This window comes from Symphalangus syndactylus, chromosome 2 (assembly GCF_028878055.3).
Source record: "Symphalangus syndactylus isolate Jambi chromosome 2, NHGRI_mSymSyn1-v2.1_pri, whole genome shotgun sequence".
Classification (NCBI taxonomy): domain Eukaryota; kingdom Metazoa; phylum Chordata; class Mammalia; order Primates; family Hylobatidae; genus Symphalangus; species Symphalangus syndactylus.
In genome coordinates, this window is record NC_072424.2 from 148,985,552 (window position 1) to 149,002,446 (window position 16,895).

Genomic DNA, 16,895 nt, shown 5'->3' on the forward strand with positions numbered 1-16,895 from the left:
ACATTCGTAGCGCTAAGTGGGTAATAGTGGAAAAAAGAATATTTTCAAATATAAACTACACAGAAGCATTCTATGAAACTTCTTTCTGTTCTGTGCATTCAAATAACAGAGTTGAACCTTACTTTTGATTGAGCCGTTCTGAAACACTCTTTCTGTAGAAACTGCAATTGGACATTCTGAGCGCTAAGAGGCCTATATTGGGAAAAAGAATGTCTACAAATAAAAACTACACAGAAGAATTGTGTGAAACTTCTTTCTGTTCTGTTTGTTCAACTAAAAGAGTTGAACCTTAGTTTTGATTGAGCCGTTCTGAAACACTCTTTCTGTAGAAAATGCAAGTGGAGATTCGGAGCGCTAAGAGGGTAATAGTGGAAAAAGGAATGTCTCCAAATATAAACTACACAGAATCATTCTGTGAAACTTCTTTCTGATCTGTGCATTCAGCTAACAGAGTTAAACCATACTTTTGATTGAGCAGATCTGAACACTCTTTCTGTAGAAAATGCAACTGGACATTTGGAGCGCTAAGAGAGTAGTAGTGGAAAAAGGAATATATTCAAATATAAACTACACAGAAGCATTCTGTGAAACTTCTTTCTGTTCTGAGCATTCAGCTAACAGAGTTAAACCATACTTTTGATTGAGCAGTTCTGAAACACTCTGTCTGTAGAATATGCAACTGGACATTCGTAGCGCTAAGTGGGTAAGAGTGGAAAAAAGAATATGTTCAAATATAAACTACACAGAAGCATTGTATGAAACTTCTTTCTGTTCTGTGCATTCAACTAACAGAGTTGAACCTTACTTTTGATTGAGCCTTTCTGAAACACTCTTTCTGTAGAAACTGCAATTGGAAATTCTGAGCGCTAAGAGGCCTATATTGGGAAAAATAATATCTTCAAATAAAAACTACACAGAAGCATTGTGTGAAACTTATTTCTGATATGTTCATTAAGCTAACAGAGTTAAACCATACTTTTGATTGCGCAGTTCTGAACACTCTTTCTGTAGAAAATGCAAGTGGACATTCTGAGCGCTAAGAGGGTAATAGTGGAAAAAGGAATATATTCAAATATAAACTACACAGTAGCATTCTGTGAAAATTCTTTCTGTTCTGTGCATTCAACTAACAGAGTTGAACCTTACTTTTGATTGAGCAGTTCTGAAACACTCTTTCTGTAGAAACTGCAATTGGACATGCTAAGCGCTAAGAGGCCTACATTGGGAAAAAGAATATCTTCAAATAACAACTACACAGATGCATTCTGTGAAACTTATTTCTGATCTGTAAATTCAGTTAACGGAGATAAAACATATTTTTGATTGAGCAGTTATGAAACACTCCTTTTGTAGAAAATGCAAGTGGAGATTCGGAGCGCTAAGAGGGTAATAGTGGAAAAAGGAATGTCTTCAAATATAAACTACACAGAATCATTCGGTGAAACTTCTTTCTGATCTGTGCATTCAGCTAACAGAGTTAAACCATACTTTTGATTGAGCAGATCTGAACACTCTTTCTGTAGAAAATGCAACTGGACATTTGGAGCGCTAAGAGAGTAGTAGTGGAAAAAGGAATATATTCAAATATAAACTACACAGAAGCATTCTGTGAAACTTCTTTCTGATCTGAGCATTCAGCTAACAGAGTTAAACCATACTTTTGATTGAGCAGTTTTGAAACACTCTGTCTGTAGAAAATGCAACTGGACATTCGTAGCGCTAAGTGGGTAATAGTGGAAAAAAGAATATGTTCAAATATAAACTACACAGAAGCATTGTATGAAACTTCTTTCTGTTCTGTGCATTCAACTAACAGAGTTGAACCTTACTTTTGATTGAGCCTTTCTGAAACACTCTTTCTGTAGAAACTGCAATTGGACATTCTGAGCGCTAAGAGGCCTATATTGGGAAAAATAATATCTTCAAATAAAAACTACACAGAAGCATTGTGTGAAACTTATTTCTGATATGTTCATTAAGCTAACGGAGTTAAACCACACTTTTGATTGCGCAGTTCTAAACACTCTTTCTGTAGAAAATGCAAGTGGACATTCTGAGCGCTAAGAGGGTAATAGTGGAAAAAGGAATATATTCAAATATAGACTACACAGTAGCATTCTGTGAAAATTCTTTCTGTTCTGTGCATTCAACTAACAGAGTTGAACCTTACTTTTGATTGAGCCGTTCTGAAACACTCTTTCTGTAGAAACCGCAATTGGACATGCTAAGCGCTAAGAGGCCTAAATTGGGAAAAAGATTATCTTCAAATAAAAACTACACCGATGCATTCTGTGAAACTTATTTCTGATCTGTAAATTCAGTTAACAGAGATAAAACATATTTTTGATTGAGCAGTTATGAAACACTCTTTTTGTAGAAAATGCAAGTGGAGATTCGGAGCGCTAAGAGGGTAATAGTGGAAAAAGGAATGTCTTCAAATATAAAATAAACAGAATCATTCGGGGAAACTTCTTTCTGATCTGTGCATTCAGCTAACAGAGTTAAACCATACTTTTGATTGAGCAGATCTGAACACTCTTTCTGTAGAAAATGCAACTGGACATTTGGAGCGCTAAGAGCGTAGTAGTGGAAAAAGGAATATATTCAAATATAAACTACACTGAAGCAATCTGTGAAACTTCTTTCTTATCTGAGCATTCAGCTAACAGATTTAAACCATACTTTTGATTGAGCAGTTTTGAAACACTCTGTCTGTAGAAAATGCAACTGGACATTCGTAGCGCTAAGTGGGTAATAGTGGAAAAAAGAATATTTTCAAATATAAACTACACAGAAGCATTCTATGAAACTTCTTTCTGTTCTGTGCATTCAAATAACAGAGTTGAACCTTACTTTTGATTGAGCCGTTCTGAAACACTCTTTCTGTAGAAACTGCAATTGGACATTCTGAGCGCTAAGAGGCCTATATTGGGAAAAAGAATGTCTACAAATAAAAACTACACAGAAGAATTGTGTGAAACTTCTTTCTGTTCTGTTTGTTCAACTAAAAGAGTTGAACCTTAGTTTTGATTGAGCCGTTCTGAAACACTCTTTCTGTAGAAAATGCAAGTGGAGATTCGGAGCGCTAAGAGGGTAATAGTGGAAAAAGGAATGTCTCCAAATATAAACTACACAGAATCATTCTGTGAAACTTCTTTCTGATCTGTGCATTCAGCTAACAGAGTTAAACCATACTTTTGATTGAGCAGATCTGAACACTCTTTCTGTAGAAAATGCAACTGGACATTTGGAGCGCTAAGAGAGTAGTAGTGGAAAAAGGAATATATTCAAATATAAACTACACAGAAGCATTCTGTGAAACTTCTTTCTGTTCTGAGCATTCAGCTAACAGAGTTAAACCATACTTTTGATTGAGCAGTTTTGAAACACTCTGTCTGTAGAATATGCAACTGGACATTCGTAGCGCTAAGTGGGTAAGAGTGGAAAAAAGAATATGTTCAAATATAAACTACACAGAAGCATTGTATGAAACTTCTTTCTGTTCTGTGCATTCAACTAACAGAGTTGAACCTTACTTTTGATTGAGCCTTTCTGAAACACTCTTTCTGTAGAAACTGCAATTGGAAATTCTGAGCGCTAAGAGGCCTATATTGGGAAAAATAATATCTTCAAATAAAAACTACACAGAAGCATTGTGTGAAACTTATTTCTGATATGTTCATTAAGCTAACAGAGTTAAACCATACTTTTGATTGCGCAGTTCTGAACACTCTTTCTGTAGAAAATGCAAGTGGACATTCTGAGCGCTAAGAGGGTAATAGTGGAAAAAGGAATATATTCAAATATAAACTACACAGTAGCATTCTGTGAAAATTCTTTCTGTTCTGTGCATTCAACTAACAGAGTTGAACCTTACTTTTGATTGAGCCGTTCTGAAACACTCTTTCTGTAGAAACTGCAATTGGACATGCTAAGCGCTAAGAGGCCTACATTGGGAAAAAGAATATCTTCAAATAAAAACTACACAGATGCATTCTGTGAAACTTATTTCTGATCTGTAAATTCAGTTAACAGAGATAAAACATATTTTTGATTGAGCAGTTATGAAACACTCCTTTTGTAGAAAATGCAAGTGGAGATTCGGAGCGCTAAGAGGGTAATAGTGGAAAAAGGAATGTCTTCAAATATAAACTACACAGAATCATTCGGTGAAACTTCTTTCTGATCTGTGCATTCAGCTAACAGAGTTAAACCACACTTTTGATTGAGCAGATCTGAACACTCTTTCTGTAGAAAATGCAACTGGACATTTGGAGCGCTAAGAGAGTAGTAGTGGAAAAAGGAATATATTCAAATATAAACTACACAGAAGCATTCTGTGAAACTTCTTTCTGATCTGAGCATTCAGCTAACAGAGTTAAACCATACTTTTGATTGAGCAGTTTTGAAACACTCTGTCTGTAGAAAATGCAACTGGACATTCGTAGCGCTAAGTGGGTAATAGTGGAAAAAAGAATATGTTCAAATATAAACTACACAGAAGCATTGTATGAAACTTCTTTCTGTTCTGTGCATTCAACTAACACAGTTGAACCTTACTTTTGATTGAGCCTTTCTGAAACACTCTTTCTGTAGAAACTGCAATTGGACATTCTGAGCGCTAAGAGGCCTATATTGGGAAAAATAATATCTTCAAATAAAAACTACACAGAAGCATTGTGTGAAACTTATTTCTGATATGTTCATTAAGCTAACGGAGTTAAACCACACTTTAGATTGCGCAGTTCTAAACACTCTTTCTGTAGAAAATGCAAGTGGACATTCTGAGCGCTAAGAGGGTAATAGTGGAAAAAGGAATATATTCAAATATAAACTACACAGTAGCATTCTGTGAAAATTCTTTTTGTTCTGTGCATTCAACTAACAGAGTTGAACCTTACTTTTGATTGAGCCGTTCTGAAACACTCTTTCTGTAGAAACTGCAATTGGACATGCTAAGCGCTAAGAGGCCTAAATTGGGAAAAAGATTATCTTCAAATAAAAACTACACCGATGCATTCTGTGAAACTTATTTCTGATCTGTAAATTCAGTTAACAGAGATAAAACATATTTTTGATTGAGCAGTTATGAAACACTCTTTTTGTAGAAAATGCAAGTGGAGATTCGGAGCGCTAAGAGGGTAATAGTGGAAAAAGGAATGTCTTCAAATATAAAATAAACAGAATCATTCGGGGAAACTTCTTTCTGATCTGTGCATTCAGCTAACAGAGTTAAACCATACTTTTGATTGAGCAGATCTGAACACTCTTTCTGTAGAAAATGCAACTGGACATTTGGAGCGCTAAGAGCGTAGTAGTGGAAAAAGGAATATATTCAAATATAAACTACACAGAAGCAATCTGTGAAACTTCTTTCTTATCTGAGCATTCAGCTAACAGATTTAAACCATACTTTTGATTGAGCAGTTTTGAAACACTCTGTCTGTAGAAAATGCAACTGGACATTCGTAGCGCTAAGTGGGTAATAGTGGAAAAAAGAATATTTTCAAATATAAACTACACAGAAGCATTCTATGAAACTTCTTTCTGTTCTGTGCATTCAAATAACAGAGTTGAACCTTACTTTTGATTGAGCCGTTCTGAAACACTCTTTCTGTAGAAACTGCAATTGGACATTCTGAGCGCTAAGAGGCCTATATTGGGAAAAAGAATGTCTACAAATAAAAACTACACAGAAGAATTGTGTGAAACTTCTTTCTGTTCTGTTTGTTCAACTAAAAGAGTTGAACCTTAGTTTTGATTGAGCCGTTCTGAAACACTCTTTCTGTAGAAAATGCAAGTGGAGATTCGGAGCGCTAAGAGGGTAATAGTGGAAAAAGGAATGTCTCCAAATATAAACTACACAGAATCATTCTGTGAAACTTCTTTCTGATCTGTGCATTCAGCTAACAGAGTTAAACCATACTTTTGATTGAGCAGATCTGAACACTCTTTCTGTAGAAAATGCAACTGGACATTTGGAGCGCTAAGAGAGTAGTAGTGGAAAAAGGAATATATTCAAATATAAACTACACAGAAGCATTCTGTGAAACTTCTTTCTGTTCTGAGCATTCAGCTAACAGAGTTAAACCATACTTTTGATTGAGCAGTTTTGAAACACTCTGTCTGTAGAATATGCAACTGGACATTCGTAGCGCTAAGTGGGTAAGAGTGGAAAAAAGAATATGTTCAAATATAAACTACACAGAAGCATTGTATGAAACTTCTTTCTGTTCTGTGCATTCAACTAACAGAGTTGAACCTTACTTTTGATTGAGCCTTTCTGAAACACTCTTTCTGTAGAAACTGCAATTGGAAATTCTGAGCGCTAAGAGGCCTATATTGGGAAAAATAATATCTTCAAATAAAAACTACACAGAAGCATTGTGTGAAACTTATTTCTGATATGTTCATTAAGCTAACAGAGTTAAACCATACTTTTGATTGCGCAGTTCTGAACACTCTTTCTGTAGAAAATGCAAGTGGACATTCTGAGCGCTAAGAGGGTAATAGTGGAAAAAGGAATATATTCAAATATAAACTACACAGTAGCATTCTGTGAAAATTCTTTCTGTTCTGTGCATTCAACTAACAGAGTTGAACCTTACTTTTGATTGAGCCGTTCTGAAACACTCTTTCTGTAGAAACTGCAATTGGACATGCTAAGCGCTAAGAGGCCTACATTGGGAAAAAGAATATCTTCAAATAAAAACTACACAGATGCATTCTGTGAAACTTATTTCTGATCTGTAAATTCAGTTAACAGAGATAAAACATATTTTTGATTGAGCAGTTATGAAACACTCCTTTTGTAGAAAATGCAAGTGGAGATTCGGAGCGCTAAGAGGGTAATAGTGGAAAAAGGAATGTCTTCAAATATAAACTACACAGAATCATTCGGTGAAACTTCTTTCTGATCTGTGCATTCAGCTAACAGAGTTAAACCATACTTTTGATTGAGCAGATCTGAACACTCTTTCTGTAGAAAATGCAACTGGACATTTGGAGCGCTAAGAGAGTAGTAGTGGAAAAAGGAATATATTCAAATATAAACTACACAGAAGCATTCTGTGAAACTTCTTTCTGATCTGAGCATTCAGCTAACAGAGTTAAACCATACTTTTGATTGAGCAGTTTTGAAACACTCTGTCTGTAGAAAATGCAACTGGACATTCGTAGCGCTAAGTGGGTAATAGTGGAAAAAAGAATATGTTCAAATATAAACTACACAGAAGCATTGTATGAAACTTCTTTCTGTTCTGTGCATTCAACTAACAGAGTTGAACCTTACTTTTGATTGAGCCTTTCTGAAACACTCTTTCTGTAGAAACTGCAATTGGACATTCTGAGCGCTAAGAGGCCTATATTGGGAAAAATAATATCTTCAAATAAAAACTACACAGAAGCATTGTATGAAACTTATTTCTGATATGTTCATTAAGCTAACGGAGTTAAACCATACTTTTGATTGCGCAGTTCTAAACACTCTTTCTGTAGAAAATGCAAGTGGACATTCTGAGCGCTAAGAGGGTAATAGTGGAAAAAGGAATATATTCAAATATAAACTACACAGTAGCATTCTGTGAAAATTCTTTCTGTTCTGTGCATTCAACTAACAGAGTTGAACCTTACTTTTGATTGAGCCGTTCTGAAACACTCTTTCTGTAGAAACTGCAATTGGACATGCTAAGCGCTAAGAGGCCTAAATTGGGAAAAAGATTATCTTCAAATAAAAACTACACCGATGCATTCTGTGAAACTTATTTCTGATCTGTAAATTCAGTTAACAGAGATAAAACATATTTTTGATTGAGCAGTTATGAAACACTCTTTTTGTAGAAAATGCAAGTGGAGATTCGGAGCGCTAAGAGGGTAATAGTGGAAAAAGGAATGTCTTCAAATATAAAATAAACAGAATCATTCGGGGAAACTTCTTTCTGATCTGTGCATTCAGCTAACAGAGTTAAACCATACTTTTGATTGAGCAGATCTGAACACTCTTTCTGTAGAAAATGCAACTGGACATTTGGAGCGCTAAGAGCGTAGTAGTGGAAAAAGGAATATATTCAAATATAAACTACACAGAAGCAATCTGTGCAACTTCTTTCTTATCTGAGCATTCAGCTAACAGATTTAAACCATACTTTTGATTGAGCAGTTTTGAAACACTCTGTCTGTAGAAAATGCAACTGGACATTCGTAGCGCTAAGTGGGTAATAGTGGAAAAAAGAATATTTTCAAATATAAACTACACAGAAGCATTCTATGAAACTTCTTTCTGTTCTGTGCATTCAAATAACAGAGTTGAACCTTACTTTTGATTGAGCCGTTCTGAAACACTCTTTCTGTAGAAACTGCAATTGGACATTCTGAGCGCTAAGAGGCCTATATTGGGAAAAAGAATGTCTACAAATAAAAACTACACAGAAGAATTGTGTGAAACTTCTTTCTGTTCTGTTTGTTCAACTAAAAGAGTTGAACCTTAGTTTTGATTGAGCCGTTCTGAAACACTCTTTCTGTAGAAAATGCAAGTGGAGATTCGGAGCGCTAAGAGGGTAATAATGGAAAAAGGAATGTCTCCAAATATAAACTACACAGAATCATTCTGTGAAACTTCTTTCTGATCTGTGCATTCAGCTAACAGAGTTAAACCATACTTTTGATTGAGCAGATCTGAACACTCTTTCTGTAGAAAATGCAACTGGACATTTGGAGCGCTAAGAGAGTAGTAGTGGAAAAAGGAATATATTCAAATATAAACTACACAGAAGCATTCTGTGAAACTTCTTTCTGTTCTGAGCATTCAGCTAACAGAGTTAAACCATACTTTTGATTGAGCAGTTTTGAAACACTCTGTCTGTAGAATATGCAACTGGACATTCGTAGCGCTAAGTGGGTAAGAGTGGAAAAAAGAATATGTTCAAATATAAACTACACAGAAGCATTGTATGAAACTTCTTTCTGTTCTGTGCATTCAACTAACAGAGTTGAACCTTACTTTTGATTGAGCCTTTCTGAAACACTCTTTCTGTAGAAACTGCAATTGGAAATTCTGAGCGCTAAGAGGCCTATATTGGGAAAAATAATATCTTCAAATAAAAACTACACAGAAGCATTGTGTGAAACTTATTTCTGATATGTTCATTAAGCTAACAGAGTTAAACCATACTTTTGATTGCGCAGTTCTGAACACTCTTTCTGTAGAAAATGCAAGTGGACATTCTGAGCGCTAAGAGGGTAATAGTGGAAAAAGGAATATATTCAAATATAAACTACACAGTAGCATTCTGTGAAAATTCTTTCTGTTCTGTGCATTCAACTAACAGAGTTGAACCTTACTTTTGATTGAGCCGTTCTGAAACACTCTTTCTGTAGAAACTGCAATTGGACATGCTAAGCGCTAAGAGGCCTACATTGGGAAAAAGATTATCTTCAAATAAAAACTACACCGATGCATTCTGTGAAACTTATTTCTGATCTGTAAATTCAGTTAACAGAGATAAAACATATTTTTGATTGAGCAGTTATGAAACACTCTTTTTGTAGAAAATGCAAGTGGAGATTCGGAGCGCTAAGAGGGTAATAGTGGAAAAAGGAATGTCTTCAAATATAAAATAAACAGAATCATTCGGGGAAACTTCTTTCTGATCTGTGCATTCAGCTAACAGAGTTAAACCATACTTTTGATTGAGCAGATCTGAACACTCTTTCTGTAGAAAATGCAACTGGACATTTGGAGCGCTAAGAGCGTAGTAGTGGAAAAAGGAATATATTCAAATATAAACTACACAGAAGCAATCTGTGAAACTTCTTTCTTATCTGAGCATTCAGCTAACAGATTTAAACCATACTTTTGATTGAGCAGTTTTGAAACACTCTGTCTGTAGAAAATGCAACTGGACATTCGTAGCGCTAAGTGGGTAATAGTGGAAAAAAGAATATTTTCAAATATAAACTACACAGAAGCATTCTATGAAACTTCTTTCTGTTCTGTGCATTCAAATAACAGAGTTGAACCTTACTTTTGATTGAGCCGTTCTGAAACACTCTTTCTGTAGAAACTGCAATTGGACATTCTGAGCGCTAAGAGGCCTATATTGGGAAAAAGAATGTCTACAAATAAAAACTACACAGAAGAATTGTGTGAAACTTCTTTCTGTTCTGTTTGTTCAACTAAAAGAGTTGAACCTTAGTTTTGATTGAGCCGTTCTGAAACACTCTTTCTGTAGAAAATGCAAGTGGAGATTCGGAGCGCTAAGAGGGTAATAGTGGAAAAAGGAATGTCTCCAAATATAAACTACACAGAATCATTCTGTGAAACTTCTTTCTGATCTGTGCATTCAGCTAACAGAGTTAAACCATACTTTTGATTGAGCAGATCTGAACACTCTTTCTGTAGAAAATGCAACTGGACATTTGGAGCGCTAAGAGAGTAGTAGTGGAAAAAGGAATATATTCAAATATAAACTACACAGAAGCATTCTGTGAAACTTCTTTCTGTTCTGAGCATTCAGCTAACAGAGTTAAACCATACTTTTGATTGAGCAGTTCTGAAACACTCTGTCTGTAGAATATGCAACTGGACATTCGTAGCGCTAAGTGGGTAAGAGTGGAAAAAAGAATATGTTCAAATATAAACTACACAGAAGCATTGTATGAAACTTCTTTCTGTTCTGTGCATTCAACTAACAGAGTTGAACCTTACTTTTGATTGAGCCTTTCTGAAACACTCTTTCTGTAGAAACTGCAATTGGAAATTCTGAGCGCTAAGAGGCCTATATTGGGAAAAATAATATCTTCAAATAAAAACTACACAGAAGCATTGTGTGAAACTTATTTCTGATATGTTCATTAAGCTAACAGAGTTAAACCATACTTTTGATTGCGCAGTTCTGAACACTCTTTCTGTAGAAAATGCAAGTGGACATTCTGAGCGCTAAGAGGGTAATAGTGGAAAAAGGAATATATTCAAATATAAAATACACAGTAGCATTCTGTGAAAATTCTTTCTGTTCTGTGCATTCAACTAACAGAGTTGAACCTTACTTTTGATTGAGCCGTTCTGAAACACTCTTTCTGTAGAAACTGCAATTGGACATGCTAAGCGCTAAGAGGCCTACATTGGGAAAAAGAATATCTTCAAATAAAAACTACACAGATGCATTCTGTGAAACATATTTCTGATCTGTAAATTCAGTTAACAGAGATAAAACATATTTTTGATTGAGCAGTTATGAAACACTCCTTTTGTAGAAAATGCAAGTGGAGATTCGGAGCGCTAAGAGGGTAATAGTGGAAAAAGGAATGTCTTCAAATATAAACTACACAGAATCATTCGGTGAAACTTCTTTCTGATCTGTGCATTCAGCTAACAGAGTTAAACCATACTTTTGATTGAGCAGATCTGAACACTCTTTCTGTAGAAAATGCAACTGGACATTTGGAGCGCTAAGAGAGTAGTAGTGGAAAAAGGAATATATTCAAATATAAACTACACAGAAGCATTCTGTGAAATTTCTTTCTGATCTGAGCATTCAGCTAACAGAGTTAAACCATACTTTTGATTGAGCAGTTTTGAAACACTCTGTCTGTAGAAAATGCAACTGGACATTCGTAGCGCTAAGTGGGTAATAGTGGAAAAAAGAATATGTTCAAATATAAACTACACAGAAGCATTGTATGAAACATCTTTCTGTTCTGTGCATTCAACTAACAGAGTTGAACCTTACTTTTGATTGAGCCTTTCTGAAACACTCTTTCTGTAGAAACTGCAATTGGACATTCTGAGCGCTAAGAGGCCTATATTGGGAAAAATAATATCTTCAAATAAAAACTACACAGAAGCATTGTGTGAAACTTATTTCTGATATGTTCATTAAGCTAACGGAGTTAAACCATACTTTTGATTGCGCAGTTCTAAACACTCTTTCTGTAGAAAATGCAAGTGGACATTCTGAGCGCTAAGAGGGTAATAGTGGAAAAAGGAATATATTCAAATATAAACTACACAGTAGCATTCTGTGAAAATTCTTTCTGTTCTGTGCATTCAACTAACAGAGTTGAACCTTACTTTTGATTGAGCCGTTCTGAAACACTCTTTCTGTAGAAACTGCAATTGGACATGCTAAGCGCTAAGAGGCCTAAATTGGGAAAAAGATTATCTTCAAATAAAAACTACACCGATGCATTCTGTGAAACTTATTTCTGATCTGTAAATTCAGTTAACAGAGATAAAACATATTTTTGATTGAGCAGTTATGAAACACTCTTTTTGTAGAAAATGCAAGTGGAGATTCGGAGCGCTAAGAGGGTAATAGTGGAAAAAGGAATGTCTTCAAATATAAAATAAACAGAATCATTCGGGGAAACTTCTTTCTGATCTGTGCATTCAGCTAACAGAGTTAAACCATACTTTTGATTGAGCAGATCTGAACACTCTTTCTGTAGAAAATGCAACTGGACATTTGGAGCGCTAAGAGCGTAGTAGTGGAAAAAGGAATATATTCAAATATAAACTACACAGAAGCAATCTGTGAAACTTCTTTCTTATCTGAGCATTCAGCTAACAGATTTAAACCATACTTTTGATTGAGCAGTTTTGAAACACTCTGTCTGTAGAAAATGCAACTGGACATTCGTAGCGCTAAGTGGGTAATAGTGGAAAAAAGAATATTTTCAAATATAAACTACACAGAAGCATTCTATGAAACTTCTTTCTGTTCTGTGCATTCAAATAACAGAGTTGAACCTTACTTTTGATTGAGCCGTTCTGAAACACTCTTTCTGTAGAAACTGCAATTGGACATTCTGAGCGCTAAGAGGCCTATATTGGGAAAAAGAATGTCTACAAATAAAAACTACACAGAAGAATTGTGTGAAACTTCTTTCTGTTCTGTTTGTTCAACTAAAAGAGTTGAACCTTAGTTTTGATTGAGCCGTTCTGAAACACTCTTTCTGTAGAAAATGCAAGTGGAGATTCGGAGCGCTAAGAGGGTAATAGTGGAAAAAGGAATGTCTCCAAATATAAACTACACAGAATCATTCTGTGAAACTTCTTTCTGATCTGTGCATTCAGCTAACAGAGTTAAACCATACTTTTGATTGAGCAGATCTGAACACTCTTTCTGTAGAAAATGCAACTGGACATTTGGAGCGCTAAGAGAGTAGTAGTGGAAAAAGGAATATATTCAAATATAAACTACACAGAAGCATTCTGTGAAACTTCTTTCTGTTCTGAGCATTCAGCTAACAGAGTTAAACCATACTTTTGATTGAGCAGTTTTGAAACACTCTGTCTGTAGAATATGCAACTGGACATTCGTAGCGCTAAGTGGGTAAGAGTGGAAAAAAGAATATGTTCAAATATAAACTACACAGAAGCATTGTATGAAACTTCTTTCTGTTCTGTGCATTCAACTAACAGAGTTGAACCTTACTTTTGATTGAGCCTTTCTGAAACACTCTTTCTGTAGAAACTGCAATTGGAAATTCTGAGCGCTAAGAGGCCTATATTGGGAAAAATAATATCTTCAAATAAAAACTACACAGAAGCATTGTGTGAAACTTATTTCTGATATGTTCATTAAGCTAACAGAGTTAAACCATACTTTTGATTGCGCAGTTCTGAACACTCTTTCTGTAGAAAATGCAAGTGGACATTCTGAGCGCTAAGAGGGTAATAGTGGAAAAAGGAATATATTCAAATATAAACTACACAGTAGCATTCTGTGAAAATTCTTTCTGTTCTGTGCATTCAACTAACAGAGTTGAACCTTACTTTTGATTGAGCCGTTCTGAAACACTCTTTCTGTAGAAACTGCAATTGGACATGCTAAGCGCTAAGAGGCCTACATTGGGAAAAAGAATATCTTCAAATAAAAACTACACAGATGCATTCTGTGAAACTTATTTCTGATCTGTAAATTCAGTTAACAGAGATAAAACATATTTTTGATTGAGCAGTTATGAAACACTCCTTTTGTAGAAAATGCAAGTGGAGATTCGGAGCGCTAAGAGGGTAATAGTGGAAAAAGGAATGTCTTCAAATATAAACTACACAGAATCATTCGGTGAAACTTCTTTCTGATCTGTGCATTCAGCTAACAGAGTTAAACCATACTTTTGATTGAGCAGATCTGAACACTCTTTCTGTAGAAAATGCAACTGGACATTTGGAGCGCTAAGAGAGTAGTAGTGGAAAAAGGAATATATTCAAATATAAACTACACAGAAGCATTCTGTGAAACTTCTTTCTGATCTGAGCATTCAGCTAACAGAGTTAAACCATACTTTTGATTGAGCAGTTTTGAAACACTCTGTCTGTAGAAAATGCAACTGGACATTCGTAGCGCTAAGTGGGTAATAGTGGAAAAAAGAATATGTTCAAATATAAACTACACAGAAGCATTGTATGAAACTTCTTTCTGTTCTGTGCATTCAACTAACAGAGTTGAACCTTACTTTTGATTGAGCCTTTCTGAAACACTCTTTCTGTAGAAACTGCAATTGGACATTCTGAGCGCTAAGAGGCCTATATTGGGAAAAATAATATCTTCAAATAAAAACTACACAGAAGCATTGTGTGAAACTTATTTCTGATATGTTCATTAAGCTAACGGAGTTAAACCATACTTTTGATTGCGCAGTTCTAAACACTCTTTCTGTAGAAAATGCAAGTGGACATTCTGAGCGCTAAGAGGGTAATAGTGGAAAAAGGAATATATTCAAATATAAACTACACAGTAGCATTCTGTGAAAATTCTTTCTGTTCTGTGCATTCAACTAACAGAGTTGAACCTTACTTTTGATTGAGCCGTTCTGAAACACTCTTTCTGTAGAAACTGCAATTGGACATGCTAAGCGCTAAGAGGCCTAAATTGGGAAAAAGATTATCTTCAAATAAAAACTACACCGATGCATTCTGTGAAACTTATTTCTGATCTGTAAATTCAGTTAACAGAGATAAAACATATTTTTGATTGAGCAGTTATGAAACACTCTTTTTGTAGAAAATGCAAGTGGAGATTCGGAGCGCTAAGAGGGTAATAGTGGAAAAAGGAATGTCTTCAAATATAAAATAAACAGAATCATTCGGGGAAACTTCTTTCTGATCTGTGCATTCAGCTAACAGAGTTAAACCATACTTTTGATTGAGCAGATCTGAACACTCTTTCTGTAGAAAATGCAACTGGACATTTGGAGCGCTAAGAGCGTAGTAGTGGAAAAAGGAATATATTCAAATATAAACTACACAGAAGCAATCTGTGAAACTTCTTTCTTATCTGAGCATTCAGCTAACAGATTTAAACCATACTTTTGATTGAGCAGTTTTGAAACACTCTGTCTGTAGAAAATGCAACTGGACATTCGTAGCGCTAAGTGGGTAATAGTGGAAAAAAGAATATTTTCAAATATAAACTACACAGAAGCATTCTATGAAACTTCTTTCTGTTCTGTGCATTCAAATAACAGAGTTGAACCTTACTTTTGATTGAGCCGTTCTGAAACACTCTTTCTGTAGAAACTGCAATTGGACATTCTGAGCGCTAAGAGGCCTATATTGGGAAAAAGAATGTCTACAAATAAAAACTACACAGAAGAATTGTGTGAAACTTCTTTCTGTTCTGTTTGTTCAACTAAAAGAGTTGAACCTTAGTTTTGATTGAGCCGTTCTGAAACACTCTTTCTGTAGAAAATGCAAGTGGAGATTCGGAGCGCTAAGAGGGTAACAGTGGAAAAAGGAATGTCTCCAAATATAAACTACACAGAATCATTCTGTGAAACTTCTTTCTGATCTGTGCATTCAGCTAACAGAGTTAAACCATACTTTTGATTGAGCAGATCTGAACACTCTTTCTGTAGAAAATGCAACTGGACATTTGGAGCGCTAAGAGAGTAGTAGTGGAAAAAGGAATATATTCAAATATAAACTACACAGAAGCATTCTGTGAAACTTCTTTCTGTTCTGAGCATTCAGCTAACAGAGTTAAACCATACTTTTGATTGAGCAGTTTTGAAACACTCTGTCTGTAGAATATGCAACTGGACATTCGTAGCGCTAAGTGGGTAAGAGTGGAAAAAAGAATATGTTCAAATATAAACTACACAGAAGCATTGTATGAAACTTCTTTCTGTTCTGTGCATTCAACTAACAGAGTTGAACCTTACTTTTGATTGAGCCTTTCTGAAACACTCTTTCTGTAGAAACTGCAATTGGAAATTCTGAGCGCTAAGAGGCCTATATTGGGAAAAATAATATCTTCAAATAAAAACTACACAGAAGCATTGTGTGAAACTTATTTCTGATATGTTCATTAAGCTAACAGAGTTAAACCATACTTTTGATTGCGCAGTTCTGAACACTCTTTCTGTAGAAAATGCAAGTGGACATTCTGAGCGCTAAGAGGGTAATAGTGGAAAAAGGAATATATTCAAATATAAACTACACAGTAGCATTCTGTGAAAATTCTTTCTGTTCTGTGCATTCAACTAACAGAGTTGAACCTTACTTTTGATTGAGCCGTTCTGAAACACTCTTTCTGTAGAAACTGCAATTGGACATGCTAAGCGCTAAGAGGCCTACATTGGGAAAAAGAATATCTTCAAATAAAAACTACACAGATGCATTCTGTGAAACATATTTCTGATCTGTAAATTCAGTTAACAGAGATAAAACATATTTTTGATTGAGCAGTTATGAAACACTCCTTTTGTAGAAAATGCAAGTGGAGATTCGGAGCGCTAAGAGGGTAATAGTGGAAAAAGGAATGTCTTCAAATATAAACTACACAGAATCATTCGGTGAAACTTCTTTCTGATCTGTGCATTCAGCTAACAGAGTTAAACCATACTTTTGATTGAGCAGATCTGAACACTCTTTCTGTAGAAAATGCAAC